Genomic DNA, 19,657 nt, shown 5'->3' with positions numbered 1-19,657 from the left:
AGAGAGTAATGGTTGGATGCGCATTGGATTCATGCTGTCTGGAGTGAGAATGGTTACAAAAGATTTGGGTGGAGATGCAGTCATGCAGTTCAGTATGAGCCAGTTTTCAAGAATGCAGAGATATTGCTGAAGGGTGTTGGTAGCCTGGACAAAATTGGAATGTTTTGAGGTAATGGTTCCATCATCTGCATTTGATGGAAGAAGTGAGTCGGCTGAGGGGTCGGGAAGTCATGGGGGAGTAGATTGAAGTGAGGGAGGTAGTACAAAGAGCTCTGCGGGACACCGCGAGGTAGAAGTCTGAAGGAAGAGGTTGTGGTAATTGTTTAATTGCTGTTATAAATCAGCAGCTCGGTTGGACAGCAATGCTGCCATCTTGAAATGCTCATTTTGATTCAGGTAATGATTTTAACGATCGTTAAAAAAAATAAATCTGAAAATTTAGTGCTATTGAAGTAGTCCAGAAGGAGTCCTGAACAGCACCCTCATACACTACTCCCATTGAATCTTTATATAAGTTGAAGGACGGTGCTGCAAAACTGGAGGTTCTTGGAAGTATTATGATAGACGAATAGTGTACTACAGTCTTCAAGTATATAATTAAATTTAAATAAAATGAAGATTGTACAAGTCATACAAATAAAATAATTCTGTCCAAGTACAGAGGTGTGTTCAGTTGCCAAGCCAGCCGTTCCTTATCAACGGTTTTGAATGGAGTGCTTGCTTCAGTGTTTAAGCCACTTGGTGAGCTCTCTACAAAAAAAACATGATAAATGAACACACCTCCACAAAACTGGAAGTCCTTGGAAGTATGATGAAGGTGATTTGTGTTCTACAGTGTTCAAATATATAATGCAATTTAAATAAAGGTTTAAAGAGGTTGAAAAGCAAAAAAATAAAAATAATTATGTGTTTTCCTGCCATTTTACCCAGCGTCTATATCCAACATGTTACATGAGGTATTCATGCCTGTTATTTATGTCCTTTATAACACCCCTAAAAACTAAGTTTTCTGTTTGAAATGATTTTCTATTTTGGTTGACTGTCAGGCAGGCAGACAGTAAAAACAGGGTGTTCCAAGAAGACCTGGACAACTTTGGTTGTTAATATATTTAGTACTACAATGCCTGGTGTTGGCTTAATGGTTAGGGTGGTAGGCTTGGGATCCTTGGATCCTGAGTTGAAATCCCCCTTGGCTGTTGAATTGATACCAGGTGGAGTTGACTCTGCCAGTCATCCTTCCGAGGTCGGCAAAATGAGTACCAGCTTGCTGGTATCCTGTGTCGGAGTGGCAACCTGTCCATGATTGTATCCAACAGCCAAGGAGACTGCTTCGGCAGCACCAACGCTCTGCACAGAATAGGGTCCCAATGGATGGATGGTACCACAAATGATACAATGATACCCTTTGTTTTATATGATATAGAAACTCACCCCACAAAAAGAACCCCAAAATGCAATGCCCATCTGCAACCTCTTTGTAGTCTGACTAAATATGATGAAAACAGCAGCTAAAAAGAAAAAAAAGTAAAATTTAATCACTAGTATTCTCAATATACATACTATAATGGAGCTATGACATATGTATGTATGTCTGCATGTATTCGAAACTCCAGGGATTGCATTTTTCATAAATTAAAATGAGTACATGACTTTGGGGGAAAGTTGAACTAGAATTCAATTATAAAGACATATGTGCACACAAAATATTTTAAATTAAAGCTAATTAAATAATAAAACTATCACAGAACATGGTTATATGAGCTGAAAGGGAATAATTATGGTATTTACAGGGAACTCTCATAGACAGGCACTTCAGCTAGTTCTTATAATAAAGGTTTGCTGAAAATTTCATGCCAAATGCTCAAATTGTAAAAACGTTATGGCTTGGACAAACACAGACAGACAGACAAACAAACGGAAAATCACTCATATAGCGAGACTTGGTAAAACAGAACAAAGTATAACGGTGCTCGGCAGAGCGCATAACTCCGCCAGGCTGAACAGTTCACGTTTTGTATCCCACTGATAAGCTGGATCAGAGCCAAAACCAAATCTGCTTGTTCTTGTCACCTAAACAACTCATCCCCATAATTTTGTCATAACTCGTCCACAACTTTTGGAGATATGATATATATATATATATATATATATATATATATATATATATATATATATATATATATATATATATATAGTTTTTGGACCTATCAATTTTAGAAACTGGGCCTATGTTGACATTTTGACCTCAAAAATAATTGGTGGTTGAATTCAGTGACCTGATATGCAAATCCTCTTCAAATTTCCAAGTCAATTGGATGGAAATTGACAATTTCAGAAATTCGGCCAATGTTGACCTCAAAAATAATTGGTGGTTGAATTCAGTGACCTGATATGCAAATATTGTTCAAATTTCGAGTTAATGGAATGAAAATTGAGGATTTTATAAATTTGACAGATTTGACGTTTGGCCTATTTTTGACCTTTTTTTGACTATTATATTATTATTACATTACTTTTATTATTTCAATTATATTTGACTATATATTTTTTGACTATTTTTTTGACCTTTTTACCTTTTTTGACCATTTGACTATGATATAATTGTTATTATTATTATTATATTATTATTATATCTATATATTAATACTGAAGGACCAATTTTGTGCTCCTCCTAGCGGTCGCATCACGTTTTTCTCGGTACTGTGACCTGGACTGAAAGAAACTTCGTACCTGTAAGAGTGCATCGCACATCGTGGCAATAGTCAAACTTCAACTCTGAAGCAGAATAAACACTTTTCGTTTTACATAGCGATGTGTAACGTCAACACTGAGAGGCGTAAGGATGTTATGACATCATCGGTCATTTGCTGACGTCATTACGTCTGTCATCGACAGACCATCACCGCTGAGCGGTGAAATTCCACTCCTCGAAAATAGCGTCTGCAATGTGAAACCCTCTTCTGCACATGCTGACTACCTCAGAATGTGAATTTGACACAAAAAATGTAACAAGAAAAATTGTATCTTCTATCTATATATTAATACTGAAGGACCAATTTTGTGCTCCTCCTCACGGTCGCGTCACGTTTTTCTCGGTACTGTGACCTGGACTGAAAGAAACTTCGTACCTGTAAGAGTGCATCACACATAGTGGCAATAGTCAACCTTCGGAATCCGTCTGTGACGGGGTTTCAGCCAGTTATTACTATTATATTTGACTATTTGACTATTTTTTTTGACTATATGTTTTTATGGACTATTTGACCTTTTGACCTCAAAAGCAATAGGCTTCTTGATTCTGATAAACTCTACCATGTGGTGAAGTTTCGTGAAGATCGTTTTAAAATTGTGACCTGTAGGCAATAGACATACAAACAAAGAGACAGACAAACAGTCAGAATGAAAAATCACTCGCAGAGTGACACTTGGTGAAATGGAACAGCACTCGGTAGAGCGCATACCTCCACCAGGCTAAACAGTTTACATTTTGTATTCCACTGATAGGTTGGATCTGAATCCGGACCTTAATCAAAATCAAATTTGCTTGTTCTTGTCACCGAACCAACTCATCCACCTAGTTTTGTCATAACTCACGCACAACTTTTTAGATATCATGCTGTATGTAGTTTTTGGCCCCAATCTCAAATGGTGAAGAATCACTTTTAAAAATTCTCATATCAGAATCTGGATTTTAATCTTCACCAAAATTGAATCAGTTCATCCTTGTCACACACCCAACATGTCCACCAAGTTTCATCCAAATCCGTCCACAACTTTTTGAGATATGCAATATCGTTTTTAGCCCCATCTCTCAATAGTGAAGAATCACCTTACAATTAAATCTCTCTTATCAGGATTCGGAACTTCACCAAAATTGAATCAATCTGTCCTTGTCACACACCAAACCAGTCCACCAAGTTTTTTAATCCATCCATAACCTTTTAAGATCTATAACCTTATATATCGTTTTTGGCCCTCTCAATGCTGAAGAATCACTTTCAAAATCCTATGATCTGGATCCAGATTCGGATCTTCACCAAAGTTAATGGTTGATGGCCTTGGCCAGTCACCGACACACACCAAAAAAATTCAGAACAGTTGCTTGAAAACTGTGGCCAAAAATTGTGTGACAAACAGATAGACAGACAGACAGGTAGACAAATGCTACAGACCAACATCCTTGGTGAAAAAAAAAATTCACCAAGTTATAACGCAGAAGACCAACCAATATACTTGGAAAAATCTTCAATTTCCGCAAGTAACAAACTAACCGACCCGATAACATACTTAGCCAGAGTCAACCGGACAGAGACCAATACTTGTTCAATAAGTCGCTGCAACCTTGACCTTTTGTACTTCAAAAACAATAAGCTTCGGGCTTTTGATTGGTGAACCAATTCAGTAACCCAATATGCAAATTCTGTTCAAATTTCAAGTCAATCCAATGACAATTGACGATTTTATGTGACCTTGATCTTTGTACCTCAAACAATAGGCTCAGTGACCCAATATGCAAACTCTGTTCAAATTTCAAGTCAATCCAATGACAATTGAGAATTTTATGTGACCTTGATCTTTGTACCTCAAACAATAGGCTCAGTGACCCAATATGCAAACTCTGTTCAAATTTCAAGTCAATCGGATAAAAATTGACAATGGTATGCAAATTTAACTTTTCACCTTAAAAATCGGATAAAAATTGATGGTTTTATGTGGCTTTGACCTTTGACGTCAAAAACAAGACGCTTTTAGCTTTTAATTGGTGAACCAATTCAGTAACAACATGCAAATTCTGTTTATAATTCAAGTCAATCAAACAAAATTGATGATTTTATGTGACTTTGACCTTTGGTCCCCAATTATGAATTAATCTGCATATTCTCATGATGAAGACTTTTGAAAATTTGAAAACAAAAGGTCAAATGGTAAAGTTATGGCCTCGAAACAAGCATGGACACGCACACGAAAATCAAACACACACACACACACACACACACACACACACACACACACACACACACACACACACACACACACACACACACACACACACACCATTGCAAAACACAGTCTCCCACTGTGTGGGTGTACGAGCTAATAATCCAGGGTTGTGTTGGCAGTGGAGGTGGTAAAGCATATATAAATAAATAATGATTCCCAGAAGCATAAACAATGCTGTACTATTCAATCCCATAAAATATTTTTGAATTCACAAAATTCCAAATTGGCTCCAATCCTAAAATAATTTGACATGCCTCGTGCCCAGATATAATTACATACATGTGCAAAATTTGAAAGAAATACGTCTCGTCATTTTCGAATGGAGACTCAGAATGAACGGACTGACAACACCCAAAATATAAACCCCCAACTGAGCCGACATCCTAAAAAGAAAACAGAAAAAAGAGGGCTAAAAATAAAACATTTGTAATCTTCCTGAAGCATCATGTAACACTCAAAATACCTGAAAAGGCTGCTTTGATTTATCTCACACTTTTTAATACAAAACCTCAAAAGGATTTTCAGCATTATATCATTGAATTTTGTTTTTTTGTTGTTGTTTTTTCAAACAGAGGAATTACGGTACAGTATCCCAGACTCAGTGGTGTAATGGTTTGAACATCCGCCCTGAGTCTGGGAGGTCGGGGGATCAAACCCCGACTGAGTCACACCAAAGACGAAAAATGGTACGTTGTTTCCTTGCTTGACGCTGCGCATTTACAAAAGGATAGAGCATGGACAAAATGCTGGGAAAGCAATGATGAACCACCCAATATAACGCTTTCCAAGAAACTGCTTCGGCAGTACCAACACTCAAGAAAGAGTATGGTATATTAAAAGAAAAAAAACCCAACACTTCCCATTGCAACCCACATTTTTGTAATGGATTGTAATGATCAGTAGTGGTCATTCTATATATGACTAACTTATACCTACCTACCTTTAAAGTCGTTTCAAAGAAGCCCTTCCCTTTAAAAGCCCTCCAAATATTGACAACTAACACAGACTAATTTTAACTCACCCCCTATATCCAATAGTCACGTCCAGCTTGCACCCACAGTGCACTGTGAGCGACCTAGAATTTCTTCCTGAAGATACCACCACAAAGTACCGGTAGACAACAAAACTTTCACCCAGCGGACGCACTCCACAAGAGGGGAGGAGGGTTGGGTTTGACAGGTTGGTAAAAGTTGCTCATCGATGAATGTTGATGATTAATCATTACAATCTACATTCATAACTGCTACCCACCTGTCAAGTCTCTGAAATAAACTAGATTGGTACCGAGAGGCAGTCGGGTGGTAGGATGGTAAGAGTTGCCCCCCATGGGCAACTTGCTGGACAATCGGGCTTCATGAGAAGTGTGACGAGCAGCAGAGGAGGTGGCTCGAGCAAAGGAAGAGCCTCCAGTGAGCACATCTCTCAGGTAAAACTACACAAATCCCCGGGAGCCCGTGTCGCCCTCCTGCACACTTGCCACAACCAGGTCCCAGGCTCATTTGGGAAGGACCGGGCGCTGGTGCAGGTGTTAGAGAGCAATTATGACAGTGGAACACTGTGGATGTTTCCACATCTGCTCCCAGAGTCATTCTTTCAGTGAACCTGACCTCTGAGACTGACCTCCTTATTCTTCTTGACCTTTGAAAGGCCGTTTTGTTGGGGGTGGCGGAGGGGCTGGGTCTTCCGCATTGGATGACTCGGGTCAGGGCTCTTGGCCTCGGGCCACAGATGGAAAAGTGGCCCGATGGTGAAGAGGCAGTCGGTCAGCAAGAGGTCCTAATGGGACTCCTGTTTTCCTGGTCAATACTCAACATAATACACCTCTGGTGGGTGCAGTCCACAATAACATCTGCGAGACGTGTAGTTGGGCACCTAGATGGCCATGGTTCACGAGCCCCACAACCATTCCGAATCTGCAGGGATGACCTGGTCGTGGTCTGGTCTCCATCGGTGGAGCGAGCCTACATGGAGGCGATCACGCTTTCATGTGGCCGCTTCTCGGCGGGCAAATACCTCCAATCCGCATCACGGGATATTCCTCGAAGAGGATTTCTCGCTGCTCTGGGAGTCAATATTCCTGATGTTGGTTTAATGTTTAGGGTGGTGGGCTTGGGATCCGAGGATCCTGAGTTCAAATCGCCCTCAGCTGTTGAATTAATGCTCGGTGTGGTTGACTCTGCCTGTCATCCTTCCGAGGTCAGCAAAACGAGTGCCAGCTTGCTGGTATCCTGCGTCGGAGTGGCGACCCGTCCAGGATTGTGCCCAATAACCAAGGAGACTGCTTCGGCAGCACCAATGCACTGCACAGAATATGGTCCCAAAGGATGGATGGATTGATGGGAGCCAATAGCCAGCGTCCCAGGGGTCCCCTGCAGAGTACAACAGCCTAGATTTGATATTAAGCTGGACTGGTCGGAACCACGAGAGCAAGAGCTGCCCTCGACGGTGTTGCAGCATGTGGAGGTGCACCGTCATGCGATGTCCTTCAGTCAATGGGACTGAGCTTCCCCCCCCCCCCCAAAATGGTTGGTGAGCACTGAGCTTCGACTGGCAGAACACAGTCAAGACCTTTCCTGGTGGGTTGTGCTCGGGCCTATGGCCTGGCATCTCGCAAAGCAGCGCCCCGAATGTGCTGCACTGATTGCCAAAATGCTCCTGGTGGTTAACCCAGGACTAATCTCATGGGCCAGATCCCATGGTGTACTCCCGTTTGCTCCTCGCCAATTGGGCGGCTTCGAGCTCGTGCCTAGTGGTGGCCTAACCCCACTAAAGGCCGGATGCGTCGCCACACTTTCCAGTTCTTGTCTCTTCAAATACCCAAACTCATCATTCACAGAATCGGTTGGTGGCTTCTTCCTTCAAGCAAATGACGTTCATGAGAAAACCAACAATATGAAATTTGAATGTCTTATGTTTACAGTATATTGATAAACAAACCAACATTCACATAAAGGTTCCTCAATAAACAAGAAATACTTTTCTTTTTTACAGGGAATTCTTTCTGAATTTTATTCAGTTTGTGGCAAACTTCACAAGGAGATGGGGGTGTTTTGAGGCCTTGTCGCAGAAATGATGACTCCACAATATCCCAGAAAAAGAGTTACTTTCAAACAATGCTGGAGATGTGCTTCCAACAGCAACAACATTCCCAAGGAGAGACTAACTTAGAGGCAATGTACACGCAGTTACGTGAAAGGTAAGAGTCCAGTTTTATATAACCCATGCCAAAAAACTGCTTTGACGGCAACGACACTCCGTAATAAAGTATGCTACAATGTGTCATATTTCACCTCTAACGACTACAGACTTGTTTTATTTTCAGTGTTAAAAATGAGTGGAAGGGGAGGTGGTGTATCGAATGTGGGGGTGCACAAGGAAGGGGGGGTGGTGTGTGTGGGGGCGTGGTCTGTGGGAGGAGGAATAGGGTGTGGTAGATAAGGGGTGGGTGCAAAGCCAGGAAGGGGGATGTAAGGGGGTGGAATGAACAGTGGGATGTGGGTTCGATCTTTATTTATTTTCCTCTTTAATCACCAACTTTGTTTTCTGGGGGTTCCTGTGCATATATAAAATGAGCCTAAAATCTCCTCTCCATTCAAATCATATAACTTACAAGTCCAAAGAACTGTGTCTGAAATATCAGCAATCTTAAAAGACTCATTAGTCCATCTTTTAGTGTTACCTTTTTCAAAAAGTGATTTCCAACTGTAAATTCTGACAATGTCAACAATTTTGAATTTTGATTTTCTCACGTTAATCCCTTTTTCGTATTATAATTTTGTAAATACTTTTGATGGATTTGATTTTTGTTGAGGTAGGAAATCCAAATATGCTTGTATTGTTGTCATCCACAATTAATTGAATAAAACAAACTCATTTCTGATTATCGAGGTCAGTGCATATACTTTATAGAGTCGCTCTTTTTCAAAGTGCGATTAAAAAGTTCAATTACAACTTTCCCTTCGTTATAAGTGCTGTATAATGCAATATTATTATATTAAAGAAAGTTCACAAATGTTCTGTTAGGAAAAAAAAAACTCTTCCTTCATCAGTCCATCATTTCTTTGGCTTCCTTTTGATTTTATTCAATATATGCTTGAAAGCTTCCTCATTTATTTTTTAAAGGATCAATCCACACATACATTGATTTAAAATCATTTAAGAATTATATAATTTTGATAGGTGGTGGAAGACCATACTATCAAAATATTTTATATCTCAGATTATTTTAAATACAGACCCAATGAGAACCATTCCCATTATTATCTTCAAAATTAATAATATTATTTTTCGTAATCTTAGCAAACTTAGTTAAATTATCAAATGTTTTCTTTTTGTGTGTACAGTCGGTGCTCGTGGAAGAGCTCATACTGGAACACTGAACGGATCAGGACACAAGGAACAATAGAGACTAGAGAGAGGAAGAAACACCAAAAGCAGACTTGAAGGACAAAATAGAGGGAGATACGGACAAACAATGGGTGTGAGGAGGAATGAGGAGTAGGGGAGGAGGCATGATGAAGACAAGATGGGTACATATGCAAGCTTTCAAGAAGGAACAAGAATGACCGCACCGTGGTCACAAATTGACACAAAATATATATTTTTCGCATCCTCTATCCACTCAACTCCTTCAACCTTGCTCATGTCCTAGATATGGTTACGGTTCTTGGAACCGTATGTATACAAACATACAGTTGTCCCCAAATCAGTTATTCCATTCAGTATATGTGTAGATAGAACCCCTCCTTGTGTGTAGTGGGAAGACACTGGGGTGCGTTGCGGTTTTTTTTAGTTAGATAAATAAATCTTTATATCCCATCCACGATGACCCACGGTACCCTCTGCCTGCTCGCACCTTCATCTCGCTCACTACTCTCACATGGGCTGAACAAGCGCATGTTCGCCTTCTCGCCTAACCAGCGACTCGCTGTCCGAGGCAGAATCTTTGTGTAGTACCTTTTTTTTGGCGAGTCCGGACATACGGAGTGGGCGGACTTCCCGATATGGATGAAACGCCGCCCAGAAAGGACGGCCCCATGGAAACCCCGTCCAATCAGGGCGAACCGTGACGTCGGCTTCACCAAGGCCCCTCCCCGCTGAGGGATATCTATAAATTACGACACCATTTGTTCAGAATGGTCGAAGTGGTGAGGTCTGGTGAGCTGGAAAGTGAGTCGTCTTGAGAGTGAGCTGGAAAGTGAGTCATCTTGAGAGTGAGCTGGAAAGTGAGTCGTCTTGAGAGTGAGCTGGAAAGTGGGTCGTCTTGAGAGTGAGCTGGAAAGTGAGTCGTCTTGAGAGTGAGCTGGAAAGTGAGTCGTCTTGAGCGGAGCGTTGGAGTGAGACAGTTCGTCGGCTGGTAGCGAAAGAAAGGAGGAAGGTCGTGGAGTGGTTGCGCTCTTTGGGGTCGTTCGTTTCGAGTGTGAGAGAGCTGGGAAGACCTCGACCCAACCTTGACCGGGTCTCTCGTAGGGTCCTGTCTGTAGCCCTGATCCCCACCTCAGACTCCGCTCTACTCGACCCGGGTTCCTTTGCAGATACTGTCTCCATGCGGGCGGCCGTGGACCAAGCCGCATGACATTAACAGGTGCCGCACCACGGAGCATCACTTCCCTCCAACGTTCAGGTACCCAAAAGAACTGTGATCTCAGCTCACCTCCCTCTCTGGCTGCAAAAGGTCCTTTGCAATACATGTGGGTTTATTTTCGTCTGAGTGTGCGTCTGAGTGTGTGGCACCGTCTTTAAGTAGAATTGCATAAGTGTTTTTATTTGATCATTGTAAATTTTGCCTGTTTTATTCCCGCGTAAGTCTGCTCTGTGTCTCCTTTGGAGGTTGCTGTAAAATTGTCGCACTACATCTTTCTCTCATCTTCCCCTGCACAACATCCCCAATAAACCTGTTTCCTGTGCCAGATATTTTTCCTCGCTATATTGTAAATAAATGATTGTAGAAATGTTCCCAGTTCGTTTTCATCTTTTCCTTCATTGGTCCAGCATGGTTCAGATCTGAGTTTTGGCCGGGTCTGTATTCCCGATATTCTGTTCATTCGAGCCGGTACGTCCTTGGTAGTTCCGCTCGGCTGCATCCGATCCGGAAAGGTGGTTGGTAGAGCTGGTAGTTGGTAGAGTGATCCGGATCGGGCAAGGCGTACCGAGGGTGTGGTTCCCCGGTAGACGACACCGCGTGGTTAATTAGGTAAATTGGTTCTAGACAAAAAGACCCTACATTACGCGGTGGAGGTATTGGCGTCCAAGGTTAGTTAAGCGACCCGCCGGCTCACGGAATTATCCGTGTGTGTGTGTGTGTGTGTGTGTGTGTGTGTGTGTGTGTGTGTGTGTGTGTGTGTGTGTGTGTGTGTGTGTGTGTGTGTGTGTGTGTGTGTGTGCGTGCGCGCGTGCGCATCCCTCCCCTCCACCCTCCCTCTCTCTCTCTCTGTGGTAATAAACCTTGGTCATAAAAGCCTGTATGTGGTCATTCGAAGTACGGGACCTCGCCATTAAGCACGAGTGAATTGGCTTTGAAAATCTGGTAACAGGGGGAATGGGAAATGTGCATTTAAAGCACTCGAACAAGAATTGATTCATCACAGTAATATCAGAACGGTTATATCAGAACGAGTTGATTGGTCACAGTTACGGATTGTTTCACCACAATACGGGGCCATTCAAAAAATACGTAACGCTGCTTTAGAGAGGTGCATATGGGCTTGATTAAACCTTATTAATATTTTTTTTATCTGAGATGATGGTGAACAGCTATCTTGAACACTTGGCGGGAGAAATGAGATTGAAGACTGTGGAAGTTGGTTCCACAGTTGGTGAGAAAAAAAAGAGGAACAAATGAGTGGAGGTGAACAAATGAGTGAAAATACAGTGATTCTGTATTTTCACGAGAAGAGGGTTGAGGTGGACTGTGTGCACCCTGCAGAAACCTTGGTGGGGGGGTGGGGGGGTGGGGGGGAAGGGTTGGGGTGGGATACCAAGTATGACGCAGGATAGCCAGTTGGTGACTGTATGATGCAGGATTAATACTGCCTAAAAGTAATGTCCATTCTTTTTTTGAAAACATTTTCAAGAGATTCGTCTAAGAACAAACACACAGAACATATAAAAAGGGGAGCAGGAGACAAGAGGGGCAAGAGAGGGAAGCACAAAACAGTGGGGAAGAGACATTCGATCTGTGGAAGGGAGAGGGATGGATGGGATACACAGGGTAAAACAAGATGGACACTCCAGGGACTTTCAGGAAGGAAAACAGGGAATTTGGAGGAGGTGAGTTTGGGGTGGATTAACGGGTATAAAAAAAAGATCAAGATTTTGGATGGGGGAAGATATGAGATGGTGGTGAACAGCTATTTTGAAGATTCGGAGAAAGGAGTGGGATTGAAGTGTGTGGGAGTTTGTTCCAGAGGTGGGAAAAAAAGAGGAGTGAAAGAGTGATTGTGAGCACTGATTCTTCATTTTGGCAGTTTCACCAGAAGGGGGTTATTGGCGGATCTTCTACGCCCTGCGGAAATATTGGGGGAGACAAAGCACAGACAGAACAAGGGGAGGGGGGGCAAGGCCAGAGAGGAGACGGCAAAAGACAGAAAGACCACCGACCTGCCTGCAGTGACAGAGTGAGAGACCCAAAAACTCAGCCTCATCACGGGAGATACCAATGATCCTAAAAGCCTTGGTTTCCACAGTGTGAAGTAGAGCTCGGTGGGAGCAACACCCCAGAGGGGAGAGCAGTACTTCATCAGGCTGCAGATGAAGGCTTTGTATGTGGTTAGGAGCTCAGGTGTGGTAAGGAAGGACTTTACACGATGGAGGATGTCCAGTTGGCGACAAGCTTTGGAGGCCAGCTTGGAAATGTGGCTTTCCCAGGAAAGATCATGGCAGACAGAGAGGCCCAAAAGCTTGAACGAAAGGACTTCTTGAAGGGGATTGTTGAGAAAGTAGATTGTGGGGTGGGGGGGGGGAGGTGGGGGTGTTCCAGACAGTCCTTTCTTCTGATGTTCCTTAAACTATCTTGCTCATTCTTGAGTATCCGTTTGTCTTTATTTCTTGAAAAAAAACTCATTTAATATTCTATCCAGCATAATAAAGATATATTTATATATTCCAGTTGTGTGTTTCATGTACTCCTCAAATTTCCTTGAACTACATAACGCCGAACAATGTTCTCCCGAAAAATTATTTATATCTAAATTGAATTGAGCTTGAAAATGAAATTAAAGTATTCGCATTATCTCTTATTGAGTGACTTGGGAGTTGAAAATATGATTGTGAGAGATAAATACAATTACAAGAAGAATGTCTCCCTCTTGCGTAGTAGGCATCCATAATTAATTGATTAGTAAACATATTAACACAATTAATCATCAAAGACAATAAGGTTTTTTTCAACTCTTGTCTAAATCTGGAGGTTGAAGGTATGCCATCCAGATTGTCACGAAGAACAAAAGTATTCTCCCCAGAAAATGGCATTGAAAGTGAAATCGTTTAAAGCGAAGCACTTTTAACATTGTACAAGGGGAGATACGTTCTAAACCATGTCAAAGACTTTGACCTTGTTTCTTGGTATGCAAGTGCTTCTTAAAGCTTAATTTCCAAATATCTTAATTACAGATGTCTCATGAGACTGTTTTGGGGGTAACTTGGATTTCTCCAATGTTGATTTTATGTTTGTGAGTTGTTAAGTGATCTTTAATGTTTGATTTATCTTGTCTACCCCCATGCGTCATCCACTGCCCCCCTCCCCCCATTCCTCCCCACACCCATTGTTCATCGTTTGGCTAAGTCTCCCTCTTTCTTGGCCTTCAACTCTGATGTTGGTGCCCCACCCCCTTCTCTCCTGTACCTTTTTGTCCTGATCCATTCAACGTACTAGCTCTTCCACGACCCTCGACTATGTATCCAAAATAAATAAAAATAAATAAAAAATAAAATAATGGTTTTCCTGATTTTACTAAAGCTACAGTACAAGCCAAACCACAAATACCAGTGTATAAGCCATACCATAAATACCGATGTACAAGCCCAAGCAAAGTATGTACAGTTTAAGCTCACTGTGGCAGCTGCTGGGGAAGGTAAGCCTATGAGTTGGCAATTTTGGTGTGACCACAAGATTCTCAAGTGCATCGGTAAAGCCGCTGTCAAAGCTTGACGATTTAGCCAGCATATGCCGATTTATGAAAAATTTGTCGAAAACGCTGGCACACGTCGAATACGTTATGGGTACGTTTTGTATACGTTAAGAGCACGCTGAAAAACACTGCCAGACGTCGTAGTACGCTGGCTTTAAACATTGTACTTTTGGATTGTCCTCAAATTTTTGCATGCTTGAAATTTTACGACATATGCCAGCGTATGACTCACACGTTCCGCTACGCTGGCCATAAGTTGTAGGCACGTTATGCGATCGTTGACACACGTCGACACACGTTACTTGTAAGTTACTCATAAGTCGAAACACGTCGAGGTCACGTTTAGCATACCCAAAACTTATTTCTCACCTATGAGTAACGTTTTGTAGGCACGTTACACGATCGTTGACACACGTTACTTGAAAGTTCCTCATACGTTGAAACGCGTCAAAGTAATGTTTAGGGTACCCGTGACATTTATAACCTATGAGTAACGTGCTTGGGAATTATTTGTAAAGCATGTCCTATGCACCAATACGTATGTAGACATATTTGACGTCTTCAGGACGACCACAGAACTTACTGAACGCATTTCTAACTTACAGATAACGTATAATGGCGTATTGGCAGCGATTAGGGGAATTGGTATATAAAAAGGGGCTTCACAGGAGGAACCCGTCTTTTTTTAGACTTCGTGGTGAGTACATGTCCATGTCATTCCGAGAGATGGAGGACACGGCAAGGCTGAGACGACAATACCTACCTGTCCTCCAACATTAACATGACCTCATCGAGTTGACACTGCACCAGTTGCGTGCCAATAGAGCCGGGAGAAGAAGACGTGAACGGAGGAGAAGGAACTGGGTCAGACCATGGATCGGGAGGCGACGTCACAACGGCATATATGACCAGCTCATGGTGGAAATCCAGAACGAGGACCATGCATCCTTCATCAACTTCCTGTGAATGCCCCCAGCGATGTTCGACGAGCTGCTAGCCAGAGTGGGTCCAAGGATAACCAAGCAGTACACCTTCTTCAGGGATCCGCTTGAGCCTGGCATGAGGCTGGCACTGAGCCTGCTGCTGTTGGTGCCGTGACTGCAGTGCTGTGGAAGCGATTTAACTCGTTCAATGAAAACGATTTCAATTGCCGAGCACCAGCATCCAAAAACAATAGGCGAGTGATTAAATAAATAGGGTAATAAATAGGCATTTATTAAAGTCAAGTTGCAGCCTATGAATTGAAAACCTCACGTAATCGTCGACGATACGCTGCCACGCTATGCATACGTTAGACTATCGTTGGGCATAGGTTGTGGACGCCTAAAACACGCTAATCAATCGTTGGTATAACTTATCTATAAGTTATCGAAGCGTTCTGTGTTCATTACTAGTACATTATGCATTTGTCCAAGTCGTTTTGAATACTTTAAAAACTGAAACAAAAAAAATAGTTCATCGTGGGAATGAGAAAAAAAAAATTAGCCGAAAAGAACATTGAACAATGGTGCAAAGTAGTCTCCTATTCGTGGACGCAACGAGGATCCATCATCACCCACACCCTCCCCATCACGCTCATCTACTACCAATACTACTACTACTACTACTACTGATACGACTGACATTAACATCGACTAAACATGGAGTCTGGAACACTGACGGGTTCCTCTTGTGAAGCCCATTTGTATATACCAATTCCCCTAAACGCTGCCAAATCGCCATAATAAGGTAGATGTAAGTTAGAAACACGTTCAGTAAGTTCTGTGGTCGTCCGGAAGACGTCAATCAAATTCGTCTACATACGACAATGTGCGTTGGAGGTACGTTACACATAGGTTCAAAGCACGTTACTCATAGGTTAAAAATTATGTTTCAGGTATGCTAAACCTTACCTCGACGTGCTTCGACTTATGAGTAACTTACAAGTAACGTGTGTCCGACGTGTGACAACGATCGCGGAGCGTGCCGAGAACTTATGCCGGCGTATGTGGAACTTGTGAGCCATACGTCGAGTACGTCGTAAAACTTTCAGCATGCTTGAAATTTCACGACGTCGGTATATGACAGCGTACTTCATTGTTTTTCAGCGTGCTCCTAACATATACACAACTCACCCATACCGTATTCGACGTGTGCCAGCGTTTTAGACATTTTTCACAGGTTGGCATACGATGGCTAAATCGTCAAGGTGTGACTGCGATGTTGACACTTCCAATTTTCAGGCGGTTTTGATTTAAATTGGCGTGCTGCAGGTTTTTAACAGGCTACGCCATGAGTTCGTCGGCGATACTTGCAGCGCGCTATGCCTAAGTTAAACTATCGTTGGGCATAGGTTGTGAACGCCGCCAACAGGCTAAGCATTCGTTGGTATAAGTTATCTATAAGACAACGAAACGTTCTGTGCCCATTACTAATATGTTATGCATAAGACCAACACGTTATGAATATGACCAAAACTTAAAAAAAAACCTCAAAACTTCAGCGTACGCCAACGCTTTACATACATTTTTATATGTTGCCATTGCTGGCTTAAACGTCAAGGTGTGACAGCGCCTTAACATCAGTGCGTCCTGAGCTAAAGTTACCCAGGTGTGCATGAATGGTGTGTGGAGGAAGTTGTGAACTGAATGTCAATGATTTGAAAGGATTTAAAGATGTTGTCCCTGCCATGAACAAAGTTAACCTTGGCTTGGCCAATAAAGCGGGTTTTTATGAGATGGAAGAAGCTGACATTACACAACTACAATCAATGAATATGAATATCTGAAGCAACTGGAGATGATGAAAAAAGAAAGGAAGAAAAACCAACCCATCATATTTTTATGACCAACCATCTTTCTGAAGCTTTCCAAACGATGGAAGCTGGCTTGCAAATCTTCAGTGATGACGATCCAAACAGGGAACGCAGCTCTAAAGTGATTCAGGGAGTCGGTGATGTAAAATCTTTCCCTGGAAGCGCACCCCTCCCCCCCTCCACACCCCTGCTCTTTACATTAATTATAATGAGGAAATTGGATTCACTTGAAGTTGTTTGGGTTATTCACACTTTTCAAGAACACAAGTACAATGTTAAGCGAGGAATTACAGTATTTATATCAAGAAAGGTTATCATTGTGTTAAAAAAATTAATAAATAATAATCATTATTTAATTATGCAAGAAAGGCCAGAAAATGAAACATTTAATTATAGCAGTGGGTCAGTAATCAAACAACATTATTTAATTTGGTAGGACAGTTATGCTAGAATAGAGTTGATGACTGTCAATTAGAAATCATTAACTATAATCACCATGGCAGCCTCACAAATGGGAGAACCTATCATATAAAATTGGGTAGTTGAACTTCTTTATCACTGAAGTGATTGATTTCTTTCAACAAACCAAGGCAGAAGCTACACATAACTCCTACCCTGACCCTCCCTAACCACAAAAAGTCCTGTACCCTTACCAAAATAAATGTGGAGAGAAGATGTTGAAAGAAGATGTTCAAAAAGAAAAAGTCTTTTTAAGGAAAATTAATGTTGAAAGCAACAAGTTTTGTAAAATTAATATTTGCACTTGGCAAATTCATGCCTATAAACATTAAACATTACCAGCAAGTAAGAGCCAAAATTAGCCATAATTTGGAGAAAAGAGTGAATTTTTCAGATAACTGTAAAGATTGTAACCACGATCAGATTACAGGAATAATGCCGTATTTACCAATTATAAATACAACTAGAACAGCCACTTTATAACTGCTGGCAGTGATGACCGGTACCAAGACGTCCCGCTTTGATACAACCCTACTTTGATGCAACCCTGGGGAACGTTCTTGGGGTCGGCGCGGGGGGGGGGGGGTGAAGCAATACACCACCCCCCACTTTGATACAACCTCAAAGGAGGTTGTATGCAGGTTTAATGGTTTAATGGAGGTTTAATGTTTAATGGAGGTTTAACCTCAAAGGAGGTTTAATGTAACCTCACTTTGATACAACCTTGACAGGAGCCATTGTAACTTTGAAAAAACATATGACCAATGATGTCCTCTTTATAAAACGGAATTCAGAATGAGATTAAAAAAACAAAGAATTCAATTCAATTCACATCAAATGAAAGAGCAAATACTGCATTGGAGTCATCAGGAGGAACCTTGACAGGATTCTGGCCCAGTTGCATAAAATTGCTTCATCCTTCAGGAAAGATTTCCCTTGAGGTAACTTGTGATTCCTCAATTAAGGATTTCCTTGAGGGCTCTTGCACAAACAACCCTCAGGAAATCCTCAAGTAAGGATTTTATTAAGGGTGAGGAAATCCGTAGGAGCCGTTCCTCTGCAACCAATCAGATTAGAGATAAGAAGAGGAGGCCGAAAGCAGGATGGTGGCAAAGCAATCTACAAACTGGCTTCATGAAGAGACAGAAACACTTGTGGCTTTTCTCAAGAGAGAGAATACATTGCATAATTATATGATTGCTTTTATGTTTAATTACTTACAACACTATAACTATAAATAGTATACAATTGTTAATAATCCCTCAATTTGGGTAACACCTGGGTCTCGAGGGTAAACTGGGACTCCCCCGAGTCGAACGAGGCCCCACATGTCTCTCTACGATGCGGGATTGATGAGAGTTATGGACCGAGAATCATGCCGCGTTCAATCTATCTATTACGTACGCAGTTAACCCTTTTTCCTGGGGTCATCGTCGGTATCAATTTAATTGGTATCTAAATAACCCGAACACGAAGTTTAAAAAAAAAAATTGGGGGGGGGGAGGGGGAGGGTGCTCCCTTAAGTTTTTCCTTAAAACCATTCTTAAACTCAAGGAATATTCAAATATGCAACGATCCTCAAATTAAGGATGTCCTTAAGGAGAAACATGAGGAGATATTGAAGTAAATCCTCAAATCTTTCCTGAAGAATGCTTTATACCACCAGGCCTCAGATTTCATCTGCTATCCCCCCCCCCCCTCAAATCCATCCAGTCACAGCCAAATGAGCCTCATTCAAAAGAAAAATTCAAAAAGAACCCAGATTCAAAATGTGAAATGATTATGCCTGCCAGAACATGCATCCGATCAGGTTGAAATTTTAAACCAACACTGATGAGCCAAAACATTGTGACCACCTGCCTAATATGCTGTTGGTCCTCTGTGTTCCACCAAAACAGTGCCGACCTGCCGAGGCATGGACTCTACAAGACCCCTGAAGGTGTCCTGTGGTATCTGGCACCAAAACATTAGCAGCAGATCCTTCAAGTCCTGTAAGTTGTGAGGTGGAGCCGCCGTGGATAGGACTTGTCGGCCAGCACATCCCACAGATGCTCAATCGGATTGAGATCTGGAGAATTTGGAGGCCAGGGCAACACCGTGCACACTTCATTATGTTCCTCAAACCATTCCCGAACAATGTGTGCAGTGTGGCAGGGCGCATTATCTTGCAGAAAGAGGCCACTGCTATCAGGGAATACCATTGCCATGAAGGGGTGTACCTGGTCTGCAACGATGTTAAGGTAGGTGACATGTGTCAAATTGACGTCCACATGAA

At 42.0% G+C, this 19,657-nt stretch overlaps 1 protein-coding gene across 8 annotated transcripts in view; it reads right to left on the bottom strand.

Moving 5' to 3' along the window:
- Positions 1-19,657, bottom strand: part of LOC147029991 (arf-GAP with GTPase, ANK repeat and PH domain-containing protein 1-like) — a 459,947-nt gene that overhangs the window by 290,546 nt on the left and 149,744 nt on the right. The gene's annotated exons all lie outside the window — the stretch shown is intronic.

This window comes from Eptatretus burgeri, chromosome 3 (assembly GCF_056783735.1).
Source record: "Eptatretus burgeri isolate ZD-2024b chromosome 3, Ebu_testis_v1, whole genome shotgun sequence".
NCBI classification, from domain to species: Eukaryota; Metazoa; Chordata; class Myxini; order Myxiniformes; family Myxinidae; genus Eptatretus; species Eptatretus burgeri.
Note: the sequence above shows the minus strand (reverse complement) of the source record. Positions and strands in the feature narration are given on the sequence as shown.